Source organism: Macaca mulatta, chromosome 1 (assembly GCF_049350105.2).
Source record: "Macaca mulatta isolate MMU2019108-1 chromosome 1, T2T-MMU8v2.0, whole genome shotgun sequence".
Classification (NCBI taxonomy): domain Eukaryota; kingdom Metazoa; phylum Chordata; class Mammalia; order Primates; family Cercopithecidae; genus Macaca; species Macaca mulatta.
Genome location: NC_133406.1, coordinates 233,912,534 through 233,935,773, shown reverse-complemented (window position 1 = coordinate 233,935,773; position 23,240 = coordinate 233,912,534). Strand labels below are relative to the sequence as shown.

Sequence of the window (23,240 nt, the reverse complement as noted above, 5' to 3'; positions counted from 1 at the left end):
GCACCATGGAAGATTCTTACAGAATGCAGAGGATCAGATTCTAGTTTTATAAAGTTCAAAGAGTCAATGCTAAACTACTGTTTAGGGACACATAAGTAACTTGTGGATATCCGTCAGGATTCAGTCAGGGAAGCAGAACCACTGTATTATGGAATAAGGGATTTCTTTTTTTTTTTTTTTTTTTTTTTTGAGACGGAGTCTTGCTGTGTCACCCAGGCTGGAGTGCAATGGCCAGATCTCGGCTCACTGCAAGCTCCGCCTCCCGGGTTCACGCCATTCTCCTGCCTCAGCCTCCCGAGTAGCTGGGACTACAGGCACCCGCCACCTTGCCCGGCTAGTTTTTTTTTGTATTTTTTATTAGAGACGGGGTTTCACCGTGTTAGCCAGGATGGTCTCGATCTCCTGACCTCGTGATCCGCCCGTCTCGGCCTCCCAAAGTGAGGGATTTCTTTTTTATAGCAATAAGATATTTTGCAACTGTGGGGAAAAGCTGGAAAAATAATAGTCTGGAAGGAGGAATTAGAGGACCAGAGAAGAGTTGCAAAAGCACTTCTCCTGAAGCACCTGCATAGGTGGCTGAGTTAGAACTTGTGGGAGGCTCTGAGAAGCTAGGCATGAACAGCTGCTAGAGCGGGACCCCAAAGGGAACCTGATGAAAAAGTCTATGAAAAGCTATTACCTCTGCGTAGCAATCACCTCACTAGGTCTGCTGTCCAGCAGCTGATGGTCAAGGGGCTTCAGTTCGTTGACAAGGCCGGCAGTTGGGGAAAATGCTAGTGACAGAAGCAGCATGTGGACAAGCTGGAACCCTCTGGCATCTCTATTTATGTCTGCTACCACCTCTAACTACCTCGGCCCTCAGGAAGTAATGACTTTTACTTTTCACTTTTTAAGTCTTATCCAGATTCAGGGAAGGGAATCCTGAGAAATTCTAGCCTAACCAAATTGAGTTAAAAGCTGCCATAGTGATGGTTGCACAACTCTGTGCATATATTTAAAAATATACTTTAAGTGGGTGGACTTTATGATTTGTGAATTATATCTCAATAAAGCTGTTATTTACTTAAACAAAACTGCCACATGTTGAAAACTCTAAAGAAACGATGTTACCATGGATGATTTAAGTGCTGCTTCTTGGAGATATGGAAGTTTCAGTTTAGTAACTGCTTCAGGTTGTATCTATGTTACTCTACACTGCTATTCTTTGGAAAGCTAGAGGGTAGTAACTATGATCTGTTTGTTAATGACAGACCTTCAGGTCTCCTAACAGGTCTGGGAATAAGTTTTGAAAATAGGTTAATGGGATATTGTATTAGTCCGTTCTCATGCTGCTAATAAAGACATACCCCAGAGTAGATAATTTATACATACCCGAGAGTAGATAATAAGGAAAGAGGTTTAATGGACTCACAGTTGCACATGGCTGGGGAGGCCTCACAATCACGGCAGAAGGCAAAGGAGAAGCAAAGGCACGTCATACATGGTGGCAGACAAGATAGAATATGCAGGGGAACTCCCATTTATAAAACCATTGGATCTCGTGAGACTTATTCATTACCATGAGAACAATATGGGGGAAACAGTCCCCATGATTCGGTTATCTCCACCTGGCCCCACCCTTGACACATGGGAGTTATTACACTTCAGGGCGAGATTTGGGTGGGGACACAGCCAGACCATATAAGATATATTTTCTCACTTTTCACTGTGTATATTTGGTTTTAAAATTTGAACTAGGATTTCTTTGATTATACTTAAAAGTAGGCTTTACAGATTCATTAAAACTTTCATATCAAATCTGTTTTGATACTCTGATATATTCTCATCATCTGAAGCTATTGGAAAATGCACTTATCTACTCTCCATTTACGTGGTGCCACTTTTCATTTGAATGTTTGTTATGGCTCTTTTTATTCTCTTTATAATGAGACAGTTGCCCAAATAAAGATACGCAGCTTTCCTGCCTGGGGCTGTAGTTGTACCATAGTTAGGAAATGGATATGAAGGTTTTTTAAAAAGTTCAAAAACAGAGTAGCTTGTATCATTTGTATGCAAAGACTGGAAACATTTTTAGCTGTAGTTATGAAGACTTCTAGCTTTTTGTCAACTTTTTGACTAAAGGGAGTCCCAAAACACAGGTTATTTCTACATGGATTAAATTTATAATAATAAAGAATCATTAGTATTACTAAACCATATTGACAGAATTCTTGCTAAAACTAGGCTAGACAGACAAGGATGGACACTGAAGGTTGGCACGGAAGGCCTAGTTGGGAAGAGGATTCAGAGGAGCTCGGCTAGAGTTTGGTCAAGGAGACTCTTGGTCAGTATGTAAGTCTGGCCAATTGGAAGTAAACAAAAGGCAGCCATAGTCTTGGAGGGAAGACAGACATAAAAAATGATTGCAAAATGGTATGATAAAAAGTATAATGGAATTATAAAGTATATATGTATAAGGTATATCTGTGGCAAAAAGGAGACAGTGATGGTCCACTTGAGCGCATGAAGGCTGGATTTTTTTTTTTTTTTTTTTTTTGGAGACGGAGTCTTGCTGTGTCGCCTAGGTTGGAGTGCAGTGGTGCTATCTTGGCTCACTGCAACCTCTGCCTCCTGGGTTCAAGCTGTTCTCTTGCCTCAGCCTACCGAGTAGCTGGGATTATAGGCTTGTGCCACTACGCCTGGCTAATTTTTCTACTTTTTAGTAGAGATGGAGTTTCACTATGTTGACTAGGCATGTCTTGAACTCCTGGCCTCAAGTGAAGGATGGATATTGTTTTGAAAAATGACACTAAAGCTGTATTTTGAAGATGATTAGAAAGTTTACAAAAAAAAAAAAGTTTACTACGCAGACAAAGAGAATCAGCAAGAAAACTTTCTGGGCTGAAGGTACTACATTTAGTCAAACTACTAATACTTCCTTTCCTGTACAAAGGAACGGAAGAAGGAATTAGTTTGAGTTGCTTGGATAATTCGCTATGGCTAGTTTAGGGTTTAAGGAGAGAGATGAATGAGTTAAGGTTAGAGAGTAGCAGCTCGATCATAGAAGGCTATGTATGCTACGTTGGGTTTAATTTTTTTTTTTTTTGAGACAAAAGTCTGACTCTGTCACCCAGACTGGAGTGCAGTGGTGCGATTTTGGCTCACTGCAACCTCTGCCTCCTGGGTTCAAGCAATTCTGTCTGCGTCATCCTCCCTAGTAGCTGGGATTAGAGATGTGCATCACCACCTCCAGCAAATTTTTTTTTTTTTTTTAAATGGAGTCCTCTCTGTCGCCCAGTCTGTTGTGCAGTGGCGGGATCTCTGCTCACTGCAACCTCTGTCTCCTGGTTTCAAGTGATTCTTCTGCCTCAGCCTCCTGAATAGCTGGGATTACAGGTGTGTGTGTGGTGCCCAGCTAATTTTTTTTTTGTATTTTTAGTAGAGACAGGGTTTCAGCATGTTGGTCAGGATGGTCTTGAACTCCTGACCTCATGATCTGCCTGCCTCGGCCTACCAAAGTGCTGGGATTACAGTGGTGTGAGCCACTGCGCCGGGCCTAATATTTTTATTTCTAGTAGAAAAAGGATTTCACCATAGTGGCCAGGCTGTTCTCAAACTCTTTTTTTTTTTTTTTTTTTTTTTGAGACGGAGTCTCGCTTTGTCGCCCAGGCTGGAGTGCAGTGGCCGGATCTCAGCTCACTGCAAGCTCCGCCTCCTGGGTTTACACCATTCTCCTGCCTCAGCCTCCTGAGTAGCTGGGACTACAGGCGCCCGCCACCTCGCCTGGCTAGTTTTTTATATTTTTTAGTAGAGACGGGGTTTCACCGCGTTAGCCAGGATGGTCTCGATCTGCTGACCTCGTGATCCGCCCGTCTCGGCCTCCCAAAGTGCTGGGATTACAGGCTTGAGCCACCGCGCCTGGCCTGGTCTCAAACTCTTGACCACAGGTGATCCACCCACCTCACCAGTGTGCTGGGATTGCAGGTGTGAGCTGCTGCCCCCAGCCTGGGTTTGCAGATCTTAACAGGGTTTTGTTTGTTTTCTTTGAAGTTCTCACTCTGTCTCCCAGCTTGATCATAGCTCACCATAGCCTTGAACTCCTCGGCCTCAAACAGTCCCCTCATACCTCAGCCTCCAGAGTGGCTGAGACCACAGGGCTGCGCCAACCATACCTGGCTAATAGTTTTATTTTTATTTTGTAAAGACGGAGTCTCCTTCCCGGCCTTGAACTCCTAACCTCAAGCGATCTTCCAATTTTGTCCTCCCAAAGTGTTGGGATTATAGGCATAAGTTACTGCACCTGGCCTTTTACCACAGTTTCATCAGAAGAGGAAAATGAGCAGATTTTTATTTTATGCAGTTACCCTGTGGACCATGTAGAGAATGGTTTGGAAGAAAGCCGGGAGTCTGGGGAGGAATCCATCCCAGAGGTAGTAACTAAGACCTGTTTTTAGGCATTGACAGTAGCGAAGGATCCGACTTGGGAGCTAGAGTCAGTAGCATTTATGTGACCTCTAAGATGTGATGGCTGTCACACTTTTTCTCTACTCTTAGGTTCAGTACTTGGGGGCCTTTGAATTAAACTGACAAATGATAGATTAGCAAGAGAAAAGGTAGATTTTAATCTTGTAAATACTTAGGGGAGTTCACAAATAAATGTGACTGAAAAGAGCCATTAGGATTTGGGGTTTATACACCATCTTAACAGATGAGGAGGAGAGGGAGAAAGGCTACTTCTGGGAAAACAAGGAACTATTTGGAAAGATAAATGGGCCTTTAGGAGAATAAATGGAAGCTATATATTTTCGTGACATTGTCTGTTTGGTTGTCTTCTCATCTCAGAAGATTAGAGTTGCCCCTGTGGGAAAGGATTTATGACAATTGAGTTCTTTGAGTTCTTTCGGGAGGCTCTGCTTTTAGGCAGATAAGGGGTTTCAGGAACTCAAATGCCTTCAGCTCAAAATAATTTTTATGCTATAGTGGCTTATTCTGGATCCTTTCATGGTGAAGGAGAGGAGAAATTACTGAGATTCTGGCTTGAGTGATGATGGTACTGTAGATAATGAAATACATAAAGAAGAGCAGGTTTCAGTACATACTGTGTTTTTATTTGTATGGTTGAGCTTGGAGCACCTGGGGAACATCTAGAGATCCTAGAAAGCAGTTGGATGTAGATTTGGGACCTAGAGAGAGCTCAAAGAAGCTGAGAGTACGCATAAAATTTTCCTTGGAGAGTAGGAGAATGAGAGAAGAAAGAGCTTCCAGAAATGAACTAAAGGAGGCTGGAAAATGAGAGTGTGTGAAACGAGAGAGGGGACATAGGAAGGAAATTGAGCTTACAAAGGAGACTAAGAAGGAATAGTTGAAGATGAGGGGAGCTGGGAGATTAGCAAGGAGAGTGAGCAGTAGGGATCAGCAGTGCCAGGCTGCAGAGTAAAATTATAGAAGTGTTAAGGAAAAAAAAAAAAAAAAAAATATATATATATATATAGAGAGAGAGAGAGAGAGAGAGGGAGAGTTAGTATATGATAAAGGTACAGTTTTGAGGAGGAAATGGAGGGCTGTTTATTTAAATTGATTTGGAACTATTGGCTTACCACTTAAAAAATACTAGGTTATGCTGGGTGTGGTGGCTCATGCTTGTAATCCCAGCACTTGGGGAGGCTGAGGCAGGAGGATCACCTGAAGTCAGGAGTTCAAGACTGGCCTGGCCAACACGGCGAAACCCCATCTCTACTAAAAATACAAAAATTAGCCAGATGTGGTGATGCACACCTGTAATCCCAGCTACTTGGGAGGCTGAGGCACAAGAATTGCTTGAACCTGGGAGGTGGAGGTTGCAGTGGGCTGAGATCGTGCCACTACAATCCAATCTGGATGACAGAGCCCAGAGACTCTGTCTCAGGAGAAAAAAAAAAAAAAAAAAATTAGATTAGGTCCCCACCTCATGTCTTATACCAAAATAAATCTAAAAATTAAATGTAGAAATTGAAAATAGTAAAAATACTAGGAGAAAATATTGGTCAGTATTCAGTTTGTGTTCCGGTTAGGAAGGAGCAAACCCATTCTAAGCTAATCATACCACATGTAATCATACAAAAATTAGCCGGGCAGGGTGGTGCATGCCTGTAATCCCAGCCACTTAGGAGGCTGAGGCACAAGAATCATAACAGAAAGAAAAGACTAATACATTTTCATGTAAATCCAGCATGTCTGTGTGCTAAAAATATCATAAAATTAAAGTGTAAATGGCAAACTGGGAAAAGTATTTGCCACATATTTGACAGGCAGAGGTTTAATATCCTTCATATCTAAATGATCTATCAAAAAAATGAGTAACTGAAGGTTTCTGGTTAAGTAGGACTCATTGAAGATGTCTTTATTTTCCATCCTTCCAAAATTTTGATAAAATGACAGAAAGGAGGCCGGGTGCGGTGACTCACGCCTGTAATCCCAGCACTTTGGGAGGCTGAGGCGGGTGGATCATGAGGTCAGGAGATCGAGACCATCCTGGTTAACACAGTGAAACCCCGTCTCCACTAAAAATACAAAACATTAGCCGGGGGTGGTGGCGGGTGCCTGTAGTCCCAGCTACTCAGGAGACTGAGGCAGGAGAATGGCGTGAACCCGGGAGGCAGAGCTTGCAGTGAGCCGAGATTGTGCCACTGCACTCCAGCCTGGGTGACAGAGTGAGACCCCGCCTCAAAAAAAAAAAAAAAAAAAGACAGGAATTACAAAAGACCCACAAGGAGAGTGGGGAAGATTTTTCTGGTTAATGATAGACTAAGTTGTTGGGCCTTATTTCCTGCTGAGAACAAGTTGAGATGATGGACAAAATTTAAGACAAAATTTCTGTGAGGGAAATGGAGAGTTAACAAAATAGTGAAGATTTGTGGGTATAAGATATGGGGCATGGTGGTGGGGTAGGGAAGCTCAAGATGTGAGACCAACATTTGCAGTCATTTCTGTCCCAGAGGAATCTGCTGATTCAGGAAGATTTAGGCAGATGAGAAGCTGGACGGCTGAACAGAGTTTTTGTTAGACTCAAAGGGCAGAGGACAAAAATCGGAGTTTGGCACAGGTCACGGAGGAGGAAAACTTCTTAGGCTTTGAATAGGAGACCCAAAGACCTATATCTTAGGGATAGTAGCTCCTCACGGGTATTGAAGTCCAGCTCCAGACCCTCTCAGTTCCTGACTAGATCAAGGTATTCTGGAAAGAAGCAAGTGTAATTCCTTTCATTAATAGAAGATAACATCACTCAGAACCTCAAATGAGCTCTATGTTTATTTACAATGTTTGGCACTCAGAAATCACCAGGCAGATGAGGATTTAAGACAATGTTACTGAATGCCAAGAGAAACAACAGACTATGGAAGTGGATTGACAGGGATCCAGATAGTGAAGTTATTAGAAAAGGGTAATGTATATAGTGTGTTTAAGGATTTATAAGATTAAGAATAGGGAAATTGGAATCACACCACCCCCTCCCCAATAGAAAAACCAAATGTAAACTCTACAGTTAAAGGACTGTAACTGAAATTAAGATGTCAGTTAATGGGTTTGGCAGTACATTAGTAATACTAATAAGTAGAAAACAAATATTCAGAATGAAACATGGAAATAAAAATGGGCTGGACATACATGAAAGAGTGAGTCATAGGGATTCAGTGGAAAGGTTTAACCAACATATAATTGAAATCCTAGTAGGAAAGGAAGGAGGAGTGCTGCAGGAGCAGTATTTGGAGTGATGATAGCTGAGAATTGTTCATAACAGACAAAAGCCATCTCATCACAGATTTAAAAAGTACTACAGACCTAGAACTAGAACTAAGCCATCTCATCACAGATTTTAAAAATACTGCCAGAAATCTAAGATAAGTAGAAAATTTTAATAGTAAGCAGAGGCCAGGTGCAGTGGCTCACTCCTGTAATCCCAGCTCTTTGGGAGGCTGTGGCAGCTGGATCACTTGAGGCCAGAAGTTTGAGACCAGCCTAGTCAACATGGGGAAACCCTATCTCTACTAAAAATACAAAAATTAGCTGGGCATGATGGTTCATGCCTGTAATCCTAGCCACTTGGGAGGCTGAGGTGGGCAGATCATTTGAGGCCAGGAGTTTGAGACCAGCCTGGCCAACATGGTGAAACCCTGTCTCTACTAAAAATACAAAAATTAGCCAGGCATGGTAGTGCACGCCTATAATCCCAGTCACTTGGGAGGCTGAGGCACGAGAGTCGCTTGAACCCAGGAGGCGGAGATTGCAGTGAACCAAGATCGCACCACTGTACTCCAGCCCAGGCGAGAGTGAGACTCTGTCTCTAAAAAAAACAAAAACAAAAAACCAGAGAAAAACTACGTACTACATTCAAAAGAGCAGTAAGATTGACAGCTAATTTCTCAATAGATATCAGAAGGCAATGGACTAATGTTTTCAACATGTAAAAAAGAAGGTAAATAGCCAAACTAGAATGTTATACCCAGCAAATATATCCTTCAAAAGTGAGGACAAAATTATCACTTCTTTAGAGCAACAAAAATGAGAAGATTTAAAAGAAAAAGCCAAAACCCCAATTCTCTTTCTTCTACGCTCACAAAACTTCTCATACCAAATGTGTAGCCAATTCTCCAGTTCTCTGTGGACTCCAGGTAGTCTGCAATTTAACTCAATTTGGATGCTGCCTGGAATTACTTGCCTCACAGGTTGAGAACTCAGCCGCACAGGATTTCTTAGAAACCAATTGCAAGTCCAGGTCTCCCATATTTCTTACTGACTGCTGTGAAGTGAGGATTCCTATAAACCCTTTCTTAGATTTAGTGATTTGCTAGAATGGCTCACAAAACAGGGAAACATTTACCTAGGTTTACCTGTTGATTATACAGGATACAATTCAAGAACAGCTAAATGAAAGAGATGCATAGAGCAAGGTATGGGGAGGAACTCAGAACTTGCACACCCTCTCCAGGTGCGTCACCCTCCCAGCTCCCCTATGTGTTCACCAACGCGGAAGCTGTCTGGACTCTGTTGTTTGGGTTTTTATGGAGGCTCCACTATGAAGGCGTGATTGATCAAATCTTTGGCTATTGGCCATTGGTTATTGAACTCAGTCTCTAACCTCTCTCCCTTCCCAGGAGGTGGTGGGGTGGGGAGCAGAGTGTGAGGGTCTGAAAGTCTAAATCCTCTAATCACATGATTGGTTGCTTTGGTAACCAGCCGCCATTCTCCCAAGAGTCCTCTCATCATAAACTCAGGTATGTCTGCTCTTCTTACTACTGTAACTCAGGAAATTCTAAGGGTTTCAGGGCTTGATGCCAGGAACTTCAAATGAAGACCAAATATATATTTCTTATTATATCACAGAGTTAATTACACCAGACCTGCACTAAAGGGAGTGATAGTAAAGGTTGGTCTTTGGCAGAAGAGAAGTGATCCTGGATGGCAGCTTTAAGATGCATGGAAAAGTGAAGACTAAAGAAAAGAGAAATAAGATGGTAAATGTAAATGAACACTGTTGGGTAAAAAATTATTTGTGGTTTAAAATATACCTAGAATTTAAAAATATAATAGTAGCATATAAGTTGTGGGGATGTTAAATAAGAGTTAGTATCTTATGGTCTTTTCATTGTCCAGGAAGTGGTAAAAATATAATTTACTTGAGATTTTGATAAGTCAAGGACACATATTATAATCTCTAGGATAGTCATTAAAAGAGTAGTAAAATATATATAATTAACAAATTAATAGAGGGGAAATATGGAATAGTAACAGCAGTAAGTGTAGTAAAACTTGATTAATCTAAAAGAAGGCAAGAAGACCAAAAACAGAAACAGAGCATGTGGGAAAAATAGGAAGTGAACAGTAAGGTGTTAGATTTAAACTTAGTCCATCAGTAATTATATTAAATAAAAGTGAACCAAAATTTCTAATTAAAAAGCAAGGATTGAGAAATTGGATTTAAAAAAAAAGCAGATCACAACTCTGTACCGCTTTCAAGGATGCAGAAAAGTTGAAAATAAAATGGTAGAAAAGATGTATTACTCAAACATTAAAAGAAAACTGGTGTACCTTTATTAACAAAGTAGACTTCAGGGTAGAAATAATTACTTGCGATAAAGACATACATAATGGTAAGATACTCAATTCAGTTCTCCAGGAAGTTACAACAGTTCTACATCTATATGTACCTAAAAAGACTATCTCAAAATACACAAAGCTAGAGTTAACAAAAATGACAAAGAACAGACAGATCCACAATTCATAGTGGAAAGTTTTAGTATACCATCTTTATTAACTCAAAAACAAAGTATCAGTAAGGACAGAAGATTTCCATAACATAATGAACAAACTTGACCTAATTGAAATCTCAGTGGGTTTACGTGTAATTTAGACATACTGCTGTCCTGTGCTTCATAACGATGTTTCAGTCAACAAGGGACTGTATATATGATGCTGGTCTCATAAGATTTTAATGGAACTGAAAAATTCCTGTCTCGAAGGGATGTCATAGTGTCATAGTGTAACACATTACCATTTCTATGTTTAGATATGTTTAGATACAAATACCTATCACTGTGTCACAGTTGCTTGCAATATTCAGTACAGTAATATGCAGATTCATAGCCCAGGAGCAATAGGATATACCATATGGCTTAAGAGTGTAGAAGGTTGTACTATCTAGATTTTTGTAAGTACATCTTTGTGTAAGTACGTTTGTGTAAGTACATTGTTGTCTTTGCACAATGACAAAATAGCCTAATGATGCATTTCTCAGAATGTATCCCTGTTAAGCAACAAAAGACTGTATGTTGAAAATAAGATGCATTCAAAATGAAATATGGAATATAGTGAAAGATGAAATACAATACTGCACCCAGTAACTGTAGACTGTACATTCTTTTCATATGCATAGGGAACATTGATCAAAATTGTTGATTTATAGAGTAAATCTCAACAAATATCAAAAGACTAAATTCAGAATATCTTAAAGATAGGTTTAATATTTGAAGAATTGATCAGTGTAAATCACTAAATTAATAGAGAACAGAAAAATCGTGTGATAACGTCAGAGGTGCAAAAATTGCCTTTGGTAAAATCCAGTAGCCATTCAAAATGGAATCTCTTCATACGTTATGAATAAAAGTTAACTTCCTTAGTTTGATAAAAATTACTCAGAAAAATCCTATAGCAAACACCATGTTTACTGATGAAATGTTGAAAGTTTTCTTTTGAGACTGGGAAAGAGAAGTTGTTTTCACTGTCACCAATTTTATTATTTTACTGGAAGTCCTACCTAGTTGAGTATGAAAAGAAAAATAGTACAGGGATGAGAAGGGGAAGAACAAAACTGATTTTGTAGATGACATGATTGTATATGTAGAAAATTAATAAAAACCTGTTTATAACTTATTATAAAAAATAAGCTAGGTTACAAGATTCAAGGTAACTCTGGACACAGTTGTAATTTTATATCCCAACAACAAACACAAATTCCAAGTTTGTATCAATCTGGATCTAATCAGGAGAGAGAAACCAGTTGTATTAGTTTGTCCTCACAGTGCTATAAAGAAATACCCAAGACTGGGTAATTTATAAAGAAAAGAGGTTTAATTTGCTCATGGTTCCACAGACTGTGCAGGAAGCAAAGTGCCAGCATCTGCTTGGATTCTGGGGGAGGCCTCGGGAAACTTACAATCATGGCAGAAGGCGAAGGGGAAGCAGGTTCGTCTTACATGGCCAGAGCAGGAGCAAGAGAGAGAGAGGAGGGGAGGCTCTGCACACTTTTAAAAAGTCGGCTCTCATGGGAACTCACTCTATCATGAGAACAGTACCAAAGGGATGGTGCTAAGCCATTCATGAAAGTGTACCCCCATGATCCAGTCACCTCCCACCAGGTCCCATTTCCAGCATTGGAGATTACAGTTGAACATGAGATTTGGGTGTGGAAACAGATTCAAACTGTATCACCAGTAAATTGAAAAAAGTGTTTAATGTGGATAATTACTAATTATAACAGGAAATCAAGTAAGGAGGGATTTGGTTAGGCTAGTAAAAAGTGAAGAGAACTGTAAAGAATATGAAAATAGCAGAGAAACAGAGCAACTGCTGCCCCTGGGACTGAGGTAGAGTCCCTCCTTCCCCCAGGACCAAGATCCAGACCTCATCCAGAGGGCATGACTAGTTTATTGCATGGCTGAGAAGTTGCTGGGATGTCATACTATTGGAGCATCATGGAAATCCACCTTCTTATACCTGCCAAAAGTTGCTCACTGGGGAGCCACACAAAAGCTCTTCATGGGGAGGTGTCTCACTGGAGGTACCCTGCTACAAAACCTCCAGAGTGGGATGCTGAGGGGGAGCTGCTGGCTGCTGGGTATGGCCTGCCGTTGTGTGCTGCAGTCTCTGGAGACTGGAGCAGCTGCAGGTGCTTGTGGAGATGGGTACTGGAGAAGCCACCTGCGTTTCAGGAGCTGGACGCCATACAATTAACACAATGTAGAGCAATCTGGAAGGCTGTGTATATCTAGATGGCCAAGGTGGTAGCAGTGTTGTTTTTTTTTTTTCTTTTTCCTCTGTGACAGATAGAATTATGATGCTTCCCCCCACTGCTTTTTTTTGGTATTCATTCAGCATTTATTTAATAAATGTTGAGTGTTTTCTCTATGCCAGACATAATGTGTTTGTTACAAGATACATAAGAGCAGACAAAATAGACATTGAACTTGTTTTTGCAGAGTTTATAGGCTGATAGGACAATCATTCATTCATCTGAGCTCTTTTGTGCCAGGCACTGTTCTAGTCCCTGGGGGACAGATATATAGATAAATAGATAGATAGATAGATTAAATAGATTGGTTAGATAGATTGGATGGATGGATGGATCAAGACAAAATCTTGCCTTCAAAGGGAGACAGCCATTAAGCAGATAATGATAAGAATGGGTGTGTACTTAGTGCTACAAAGGGTTGAGAAGGAAAAATACAGGCTGCTACAAGAGAGGACGATGTAATTTAGATGAGAAGCCAGGGAAGACTTCTCTTAGAAAGTGATATTTTTGTGATGGAAGTGATGAGGAGGAGTTTAGCTTGGTGAGATAAGTGATCAGGGAAGAGTGATGTAGACCGAGGGGAGGCTTGTGGGCAGGCTTCACGATGGGAAGTGAATTGAAAGAAACATTTAATGTGGATAATTACTAATTATAACAGGGAGTCGAAGTAAGGAGGGATTTGGTTAGGCTAGTGAAAAGTGAAAAGTCTCACTTCATGTCTGTAGTGAGAAGTGGGAGGTCATAGAGGGTAGGGGGAGGTAGAGAGTGGCAGGAGAAGAGGCCACAGCAGGGGTCATTCTGCTCACAGCCATAGGCCACCTTGGAAACTGGGATGTCCCTGTGAAGGGTTGTCCATTATAGAGGTCTGAAATAGGAGATTCTTGGTTTGATGTGCTATTTACAGCCACTGTGTTGGGTGCTGAGTGGTCAGGGGATTGGAGGCAAGAATGGAAGTTGAGAGACCACGGGGTGCAATTTGCAGGAATCCAGTGAGAGTTAACGGTGGAGCTGGAGATGACTGGATGGCTTGGAGATGGGATTTGGAAATAGAATCATTCAGAACTGGTGATGGATTGAGTGTGGGCTGGGAGAGACAGGCAGACATTGAGAATAACTCCCAGGTTTCTGGCTTAATTCATTATGTGGCATGTGATGCCATTTTCTGTGTACTTGTGTAGTGAATACGAATTACGTGTTTAATTAAAAAGTAAACTAAATTTGGATTTGCAAATAAAGAAGGCTTTGGTGACCAAACAAACAAAACCAAAGCAGTTGAAGTAAAAGTGAAGAAGTGGAGAGAGTTGGTACAGAATACTGCAGTTCTGCATCTTCAAAGAAGCTGGAAAGTAGAAGGCAAGGTAGGGTCGGGCTGTAGGACAGAGGACATGTGTTTTGCTTACAAAATAGGATAGATGTGAGCAACTTTCATTGGGAGAGAGAGCTAGACCATAGAGGGAAGAGAAGGCATTCATTAACTCAACAAATATTTCAGTGTCTGTATGACAGGCAGTATTCTAAGTTCTTGCAACATACAAAACATAAAAAACATTCCTGTCTTCTGGAGCTTAATGTTCTAAAGTGGGGACACTGAAAATAAAATAATGTGCTGAAGGCATTGTAAAAAGAAAAAAATAGGAGCCTATTCATGGGGAGGTCTAGGGATGTTGAGGTGGGGTGGCCAGAAGGATGTAATTTTATATAGTGGGCGGCACTGATGGATTTGAATCCACTAGAATGCAAGATGTGCCAGGGCAGAGATTTTAGTTTTACTCACTGCTGCATCTCCAGAGTTTAGAATGGTGCCTGGCACATAGTAAATGCTCAATAAAGAATTGCTGTGTGAATGAATTAATGATTCAGGATCCCAGGAATGGGAAAGGAATGAGGAGTGGGATACTGAAGAAAGAAAGATAGGCCAGTCATGAATGAAGACATATTGTAGGGATGTTAGTACTGATATCCCCAATTCAAATTACAGTTGTTTTTGCTTTTAAAGTATTTTTAACTGTTCAGTTGTATTTTGAATTCTTTGAATTAGCTTTGTTTTATGGCATTAGTTTTGTTTACTGTATGTTTCTTAGATATGTTAATGTAATTTACAGAACTGCTTATCTTTAGAGACATTACCCACTTAAGAGGTGACTGTTTTCAGTATTATTAAAATAAAATTCAGATTACATATCACTTTGTATATTGAGGTTCTGTTACAGCCTGTCTTGTTTTCAGCATTATCCTTAAAGTGGTGTGTGTGGTGGTGGTGGTGTGTATGTGTGTGGGGGATGTTGTGACTGTTTTATGCCCATTACAGAAACCAGTTTAGCCGGCATTATACTGGTGTGATTATATATTAAATAAGTTATATTTCTTGCAGCTACTCTTTTGATCAGTTAATTGGTCTGATCCTGTAGTGAGTATTTTCATGGGTTTCTGCTAAGTTTAGCCTCACATTGATCTTGTGAGTCTGAAATCGTATTGACAGGCTATCGCTCCTTCTAATTTAGACATGCCTGAAGAAGATTGTCCTTTATTTGCTGAGTCTCATGCTTTTTATATGAGAACCCCAGTGTCATAACTTTGCCATAGCTCAGGAAGATCTAACTTCTGACTGTTCAGTATGGAGCGTTCCTTTGTCTAAAAGAATAATATGGATGTTTTAAGACCATTCAGTCATAACTGGAAGCTGCCTTATATTTAAAGGACTTTATGTATTAATGAAGAAAAGGAGCATACAGATCATTATGTCCTTTTTGCCATAGATTGCTGTCCCCTCCCATAGAAATTATCTTATATTTTATTACAACAGGGTATATAAAATATATACTTATAAAAGTAATGAATGGTCTTTGAAAAAATTCTAATAACAGGAGTGTAGAGATTATAAACTGACTTTATCTTAAAATTGTATATCCTAGAAGATAACCATTGTGAACAGTTTGATTTATATCCTTTTTTGGACTTGACAAATGCTTATGTAAATCGTGTGCGTTGTTATGTGTACATGTTTGAGTATACATACACACAAGAGGAATTGTATACAGCTTACCTGTTTTTTTCCTCCCCATTTATACAATATGTTGTGGACATTTTTTTGTGTCAGTGCATATGTGTGGGTGTGTATGTGCTTAAAGGCATAGCATGGATGTTCCATAAAGTTTTAAGCCAATCCCTTATTGGTTGTCCTCATATTTTGCTCTTATATTAAGTGATGCACTTAACATCTCAGGTTATGTACTAGGACGGAAGTGCTAGTCAGAGTGTAAATATTTGCCATATGCCCTTAGAAATGTTGTACCAGGCCAGGTGCAGTGGCCACTCCTGTAATTCCAGCACTTTGAGAGGCCTGGGCAGAAGGATCACTTGAGCTCAGGAGTTCAAGACCAGCCTGAGCAACATAGGGAGACCCGACTTTACAAAAAATAAACAAAATTAGCTGCGCATGGTTGTGCATTCCTGTGGTCCCAGCTGCTTGGGAAGCTAAGGTGGGAGGATCACTTGAGCCTGGGAGGTCGAGTCTGCAGTGAGCTGTGATCCTGCGACTGCACCCCAGCCTGTGCAACAGAGTGAGACCCTGTCTCAAAAAAAAGAGAAGAGAAATGTTGTAGAATACCAATTTGGGCTCTCATTAGCTAAAAGTGAGAGCGTGCATTCCCCAAACCCTTACCAGTGGTAAGTGTTGTCAGTCCTTTGAATCTTTCTCAGCCCAACAGGTAAAAGACTCAGGTCTCCTTTTAATTTACATTTCTTTGTATATTCCTGCAATTTAGCATGGTTTGACCATTTATGCTAATTTTTTGGATATTTTATGTTTTATAATTGTCTTCAGTCTTATTTCTAGTAGGTTCTTCGTTCTTTTTCTTTCTGATTTCTATGTTTTTATTTTAAAAGAAGTATGTATAATTTTTCTCCCATTAGTCATCTGTGTTTCAGTCTTAGTTTTCTTAACTCATTATGTTCTCATGCCAATCCTATGAGTCATGCTCCCAAACTGAATGTTTTTGGCCTTGATATCATGTGAACTTAGTCTTCCCCACACCAGTAATTGAGTATTCTTCCTGGATTTTCTTCTTTTGTTTTGAATTTTTATCCTTAGATGTTTAATATAGCTAAATTTTTTTTTTATATGCGAATGGGGTGAGTTAGAGCACTAATTTCATTTTTCTCCAAATAAGATGGTTGCTATTGAGTCATTGATCATTTTCTACTGATTTGAGATGTTGCCATTACCATGTGCTAAGTTTCCACAAATATGTTTTTTTTTTTTTTTGAGATGGGGTCTCACTCTGTCACCCAGACTGGAGTGCGGTGGCGTGATCTCTGCTCACTGCAAGCTCTGCCTCAGGGATTCATGCCATTCTCCTACCTCAGCCTCCTGAGTAGCTGGAACTACAGGCACCCGCCACCACGCTGGGCTAATTTTTTGTATTTTTAGTAGAGACGAGGTTTCACTGTGTTAACCAAGATGGTCTCTATCTCCTGACCTCGTTTTCTGCCCGCCACGGCCTCCCAAAGTGCTGGGATTACAGGTGTAAGCCACCGCGCCCGGCCACGTGTTTTTTTTTTTTTTTAAACCTGAACTCTTTGTTCATTTATCTGTTTATTTGGTGCCTACAAAATTACCACATTGTTTTTTCTTTCCTTATACACTGATTTAGTTTTTGTCATCCTAACGTATTGTAAAGAGGAAAGTATTGCTCCTATTCTGTTCTTAAAGATCTATCAGGGCCAGGCACAGTGGCTCATGCCTGTAATCTCAGCACTTTGGGAAGCCGAGGCGGGTGGATCACTTGGAGGTCAGGAGTTCAAGACCAGCCTGGCCAACATGGTGAAACCCCATCTCTACTAAAAATACAAAAAATTAGCCTGGCGTGGTGGCACGCGCCTGTAGTCCTAGCTACTCGGGAGGCTGAGGTGGGAGAATTGCTTGAACCCAGGAGGCAGAGGTTGTAGTGAGCTGAGATTGTGCCATTGCACTCCAGCCTGGTCGACAGAGACTCCATCTCAAGCAAACAAAACAAAACAAAAAAACCAAAAAACTGTCAGAAGTGGAGTGTGACTTACTTTTTTTGGGGGGGACAGAGTCTTGCCCTGTCACCCAGGCTGGGTTGCAGTGGTGTAATCTCAACTCACTGCAACCTCCGCCTCCCGGGTTCAAGTGATTCTCGTACCTCAGCCTCCCAAGTAGCTGGGATCACAGGCATATGCCACCATGCCCGGCTAATTTTTGTATTGTATTGTTGGTAGAGACGGGGTTTCACCTCATTGTCCAGGCTGTTCTCGAACTCCTGACCTCAAGTGATCTGCCCGCCTTGGCCTCCCAAAGTTCTGGGATTACAGGCATGAGCCACTGCGCCTGGCTGTACAGTGTGACTTTACAGTAGAGATTCATTTGTTTGTCTAGCTGATCTCTGTTACTGGTTTCTGTAAGATCACATCATCTTTTTTGTCCTTTGGCAGCAGAAGTTGTAGGTTAATAAAAATTAAAGCAACTTTTCTTGCCACTGAGATGGGATTGAAATGATCTCTAACTCTTATTTCTTCAGCCATGACTTCTCACTTCTTAGAACACATTAAAAATAAGAATATTTGTAGGACTTACTGGAGAATGAATGAATATCCTTGAGATCAGAAACCACTGGTCGGGGTTAGAGTGGCTTAGTTCCCCTTGCAAGGCACGTGTAACCCGTTTACATTGAACTTCATGTCAGTAGGGAAGTGTTTGGGAAGTGCTGCTCTAGGCTAATGTTCTTCAGCTTTAAAATTTTCTCATGGCAGGTCATTGTAGCTTGATATGGATTTAATATTAAGAGAAACAGACTTCTTTAAAAAATTTTAAATTGTGGTACAATATACATGTATAAAATCTGTTGTCTTAACCATTTAAACATTCACATTGCGGTGCAACCATCAGCACCATCCATCTCCAGAACTCGTCTCATCTTATAAAACTGAAACTCTACCTAGTAAACGGTAACTCCCCATTCTCCCTACCCCTCGCCCCTGGCAGCCACCCTTCTACTGTCTGTCTGTATGAATTTGACTATTCTAAATATCTTATAAAGTGGAGTCATACAATATTTGTCCTTTTTTTTTAGATGGAGTCTTACTCTGTCACCCGGGTGCAGTGGTGCGATCTTGGCTCACTGCAACCCCTGCCTCCCGGGTTCAGGCGATTCTCCTGCCTCAGCCTCCTGAGCAGCTGGGATTACAGGCATCTGCCACCATGCCTGGCTACTTTTTATATTTTTAGTAGACACAGGGTTTCACCATGTTGGCCATGGTTGGCCAGGCTGGTCTCAAACTCCTGACTCCAGGTGATCCACCTGCCTCGGCCTCCCAAAGTGCTGGGATTGCAGACGTGAGTCACTGTGCCCGGCCTAGTATTTGTCTTTTTTTGTGACTGGTCTATATCATGTAGCCTTACATCGTCAAGGTTCATCCATGTTGTGGCATGTGTTAGCCTTTCCCTCCATTTGAAGGCTGAGGTTGTTCTCTGCACACCGTATTTTGTTTATTTGTTCATCCATCCGTGGGTGCTTGGGTTGCTTCAGCCTTTCGGTGTTTTGAATAATGCTGCCATGAACACAGGTGTCAAATCTGAGAGCCAGACTTCTTGAAAGAGTTTTTTTTTTTTTCCCTTTCATTTTTTAACCATTCCAATTAGAATTTAGCTTCCATTATTGCACTGAACCTTCTTTGTTAGATCACTGTGAAGTAGAAGGAACATTTTTCAGTGCCTTTTTAATGATTTTTCAGACATACTCACCCACTTCGGCTGTGCCTTCCCCCTTGGCTCTTGGGATGGTGCATGCCCCCTGTTTCTCTCCCGCTTACTGGAGATTTCCTTCGTGACCCCCCTCTCGCATCATTTAAAGGTGGAATTCCGCAGAGCTTGATCCTGGGCCTTCTCTCTGTGACCGTTAAATGTGGGTATTTCTCAGCAATTAGACCGAGGCTCTTTTCTTTTCCCTTGTTTTGGAAAGAAGAGAGTCAAAAAGACTTAATCAAATAGTCTCATCTTTTACATGAAAAAGATAACTATTTTCTTTGGGAAAAAAGGTGACAAAAATATAAATAATCAGAACTACACTAATTTGTCTCTGAAGGAAATGACAAACTTTCCCCCAGCTTTGTTGAGATATGATTGACAAATGAAAGGTGTATGTGTTCAAAGTATACAACATAATTTGATATGTGTATACGTTGTGTAATGATTAGTGCAATCAACCAGCACATCCCTCACTATATGGTGTTACTGTGTGTGTATGGGGGGGGGAGGAGTGAGGACACTTAGGATCTGCTCTGTTAGCAAATTTCAGATAAACAATACAGTATTATTAGCTATAGTCACCATGCTGTACATTAGAGCCCCAGAAAATATTCATCGAATAACCAAAAGTTTATACCCTTTGACCACCATCTCCCCATTTCCTCTCCACTCCCTGTGAGTTCAGGCCCTTCACTATATTCATTCTTACTCTAGGTGACCCCCGTCTGCTTCCGGAGATCCAATCTGCTGTTGGCTGCTAGGTTTGTTTCATGAACTCAGAGCTCTTTGCTGAGCCCCACTCCAGAGCTGCCTCCCTGCTGTCTCTGCTGAGTGTCTGATGGGTGCTCCAGCCTCATGTCTGAGATAGAGCTTCACGATTTTTCTCCTGTGTCCCCTGCCATGTCCTCTCCTGTGTCCTCAGTGAAGGGTACTGAGCCTCCTAGGCTATCAAGTCAAATTTCAGGGATCAGTTTTAAAGTAAACTTTTAAATTTAGGATAGTTTCAGAGTTACAGAAATGTCTGAAGAATATTAAGGAGAGTTCCTGTGCATTCTACACCTGTTTCCCCTGCTAACATTACTGTGGTACATTTTTCACACCAGTGAACCAGTACCGACACATTATTTACACTGAACTCTACACTTTATTCAGATTTCCGTAGTTTTCCCCTAAAGTCTTTTTCTTTTTCAGATTTTCATTCAGGATACCACATTACATCTAATTGTCATATCTTCTTAGGCTCCATTAGTCTGACAATTTCTTAGATTTTTTCTTGTTTTTGTTGACCTTGACAGACTAGGTATTTTATACAGTGTTCTTCAGTTTGGATTTGTCTACTGTTTTTCTTGTGATTAGACTTGGATAATGGGTTTTGGGGAAGGAAGACCACAGAGGCAAAGTGCCATTCTCATCACATCATATCGAGGGTAGCTGCTCTCAACATGATTTACTAATGATATTAACCTTGATCACCTGGTTGAGGTAGTGTTTGTTAGATTTCTTCACTGTAAAATTACTGGCATTTTTGACACTTTCCTCTTCTTTTCATCTGTTTTGAATCCAAAACAATTCCTGCTGGTTCTTTTTCCCAAATAAATTTCCATTGTATCCAAGTCACCCTTTGCAGCCACCGCTGCAGTCCAAGCCACAATTGCTTGTGCGTAGATAGCATTGAGAGATCTTCTGACTCATGCCCTGCTTGTGCCCTTGCCGCCTCCTACCCAGTCTCCACCCGGATGCCAACATGGTCCTTTTCAAATGCCAGTTGGTCAGTGGTACTCTTGTTCCCAAGCCTTTGAGTGGCTTCCTGTTGTACTGGAGATACCACCACACCTTCTAGACATAGTCTGCCGGTCCTGCGTAAGCTCATCTCTGTCACCTCTCCCGTCTCCTGCCAAGCCCCTCTTGCCTTGTCCTTTGTTCCAGCTACAGGTTTCTTGCCCAAGTCCCTTCAACACTCTCAGCTCCCTTAGACATGTTGTTGCCTCTGCTTAGAATGATGGTTGCCCTCCACCTTGTTTCACGTGGGATCCCAGCTTACATGCCATTTACGTGTTGTTTCTTCAGGGGACATTTCCCATCCCCTTGCAGGGTCCATAGGGCACTCTTGCCGAGTGTTTCTGGAGCATGCCACACTGCACCCCTGATGCTGGGAGTTACTTGTTCTATGTCGGAAGTGTTCGTCAGTGCTGGGGTGGAGAAGGCTGAGATGTGCCTCGGCGTGTCACTATGTGTCCCTGTTACCTGTGCTGAGCCTGTGCCAGAGTGGATGCTTGATAAATATTTGTTGACTGGATGAAATTTTTTAAAAATTAAAAAATTTTTAATAGAAATGGGGTCTCACCATGTGGCCCAGGCTGGTCTCAAACTTCTGGTCTCAAACTTCTGGGCTCAAACTTATGGGCTCAAGTGATCCTTCCGCCTTGGCCTCCCAAAGTGCTAGAATTACAGGTGTGAGCCACCGTGCCCAGCCTTAATGGGTGAATTTTATCTTTTGAATGGAAAACACTCTTCATTTTTAGCATGCAAGTATGCAAAAAAGTACTTGAATTTATTTTTCTTAGTCCATTGATTTAAATCTCACATGTATTCTTTTAAATGTATCACGTAAGGTGTTGTGGTGCGTACAGTAGTGGATCTAGAAAGTGTGTTCAGCCTCTGCTACTCCTGAGGACCCATTCATTCATCCCCTCATTTACCAGACAGTTATCGGGAACCTGGGTCTGCCAGGCCTAGTGCAGAGTGTGGGGATATGACTGCTTGTGAGTGAGCCTGTTGAGGGAGGGGGAGAAACTTACAGATCCTTCAACATTCCAGTTGTGGTTAGGATATGAGCAGATTTTGTTTGAATTTTGGCTCTGCCATTTTTAAGATGTACACTCTTGAGTTTAACCTCTACCCGTCTGCAAAAATGTGGACAGCAGTGTCTCCCTTTTAAGTTGTGGAAAGAATCAGATAAGAAAAGGAATGTAAGATGATCACAGAGCTCATGTTTTTTGTTCTTGAGGTCCTGCGTACTAGCCTAAGTAGTTACATTAATTATTTTTGTTCATTCTCACTGTGAGGTAGGGATGTTACTGTTTTCATGTTGTAAATGAAGAAAGTGAGACCTTAGTTGAAAAATTAAATAGTTTGTCCAAGGCCACAGAAGTTGTAAGTGGGAGAGCAGTAACCTGAACCCAGGTTCAAGGACACGGCATGATTTTAAAGCCCAGAAAGGACTCCTTATATTCTGTGTAGCTACCCCATCTTTCAGTGTGGCTTTATTCTTTAAAGTTGTGAAGACTTTTTAGGTATCTATTGGCATTTAAAAAAATGTAATAGTCCTTAGAGAGACGATTATCTTAAGCTATTGTCAAGCTTGAATTTGTTTCTTAATTTGCGTTTTAGAATGCAACTTTGACGTCTGTGACTTGGTGCCTGTGTTGAAGAGAGAGTGTGTGTATTGGGACTGGAGGATGAAGTTTGAAGTTAGACCCATCTGGGCAGTGTTTATCTTAAAGTGAGGATTGTGAACTTCTGATCAGACTCACCCGGAGGATTTACCAAAAATGTAAATTCCTTAACCCCTTCTTTGGTACCCTAAATTATAATCTCTTAGGGTAGGACTTAGAAAACATTTTTGCAAGTGATGTTATTTAGATAGTGGATTATTTTTTCATTCTGAAGTTTGAGAATCAATGAATAGAGGGAATGGGAAATGTCAGCTTCTTGATGATCCAGACTGCCCTGCAGGAAGCCAGGAGAGAGATGAAAGTGAGCACTGGTATGCTTGGCTAGTAAGTTTAAAAACAAATAATGTGGAAATAAAATCAACAGTGGGTGAATTTGTCTCCCTGTTGTTTTATTTTTTATTTTATTTGTGTTCGGCAGGAATTTGATTTGTATTTTATGATCCTTTTTCCCTAGTGGGTAGTGGGGTAGCACGAGAAGTGAGTGGGTCTAGGCTAT

The 23,240-nt window shown here is 41.0% G+C and overlaps 1 protein-coding gene and 2 long non-coding RNA genes across 17 annotated transcripts in view; all 3 read left to right on the top strand.

The window, feature by feature from the left end:
• The window catches only part of CAMTA1 (calmodulin binding transcription activator 1), a 973,269-nt gene that overhangs the window by 61,315 nt on the left and 888,714 nt on the right, over nt 1-23,240 (top strand). The window lies entirely within an intron of this gene.
• Nucleotides 7-8,019, top strand: LOC144336795 (uncharacterized). Its single transcript, XR_013409111.1, has 2 exons — nt 7-123; nt 6,656-8,019. It is a non-coding gene; the product is annotated as an uncharacterized LOC144336795 (long non-coding RNA).
• Nucleotides 2,514-4,591, top strand: LOC144336796 (uncharacterized). Its single transcript, XR_013409112.1, has 2 exons — nt 2,514-3,375; nt 3,747-4,591. It is a non-coding gene; the product is annotated as an uncharacterized LOC144336796 (long non-coding RNA).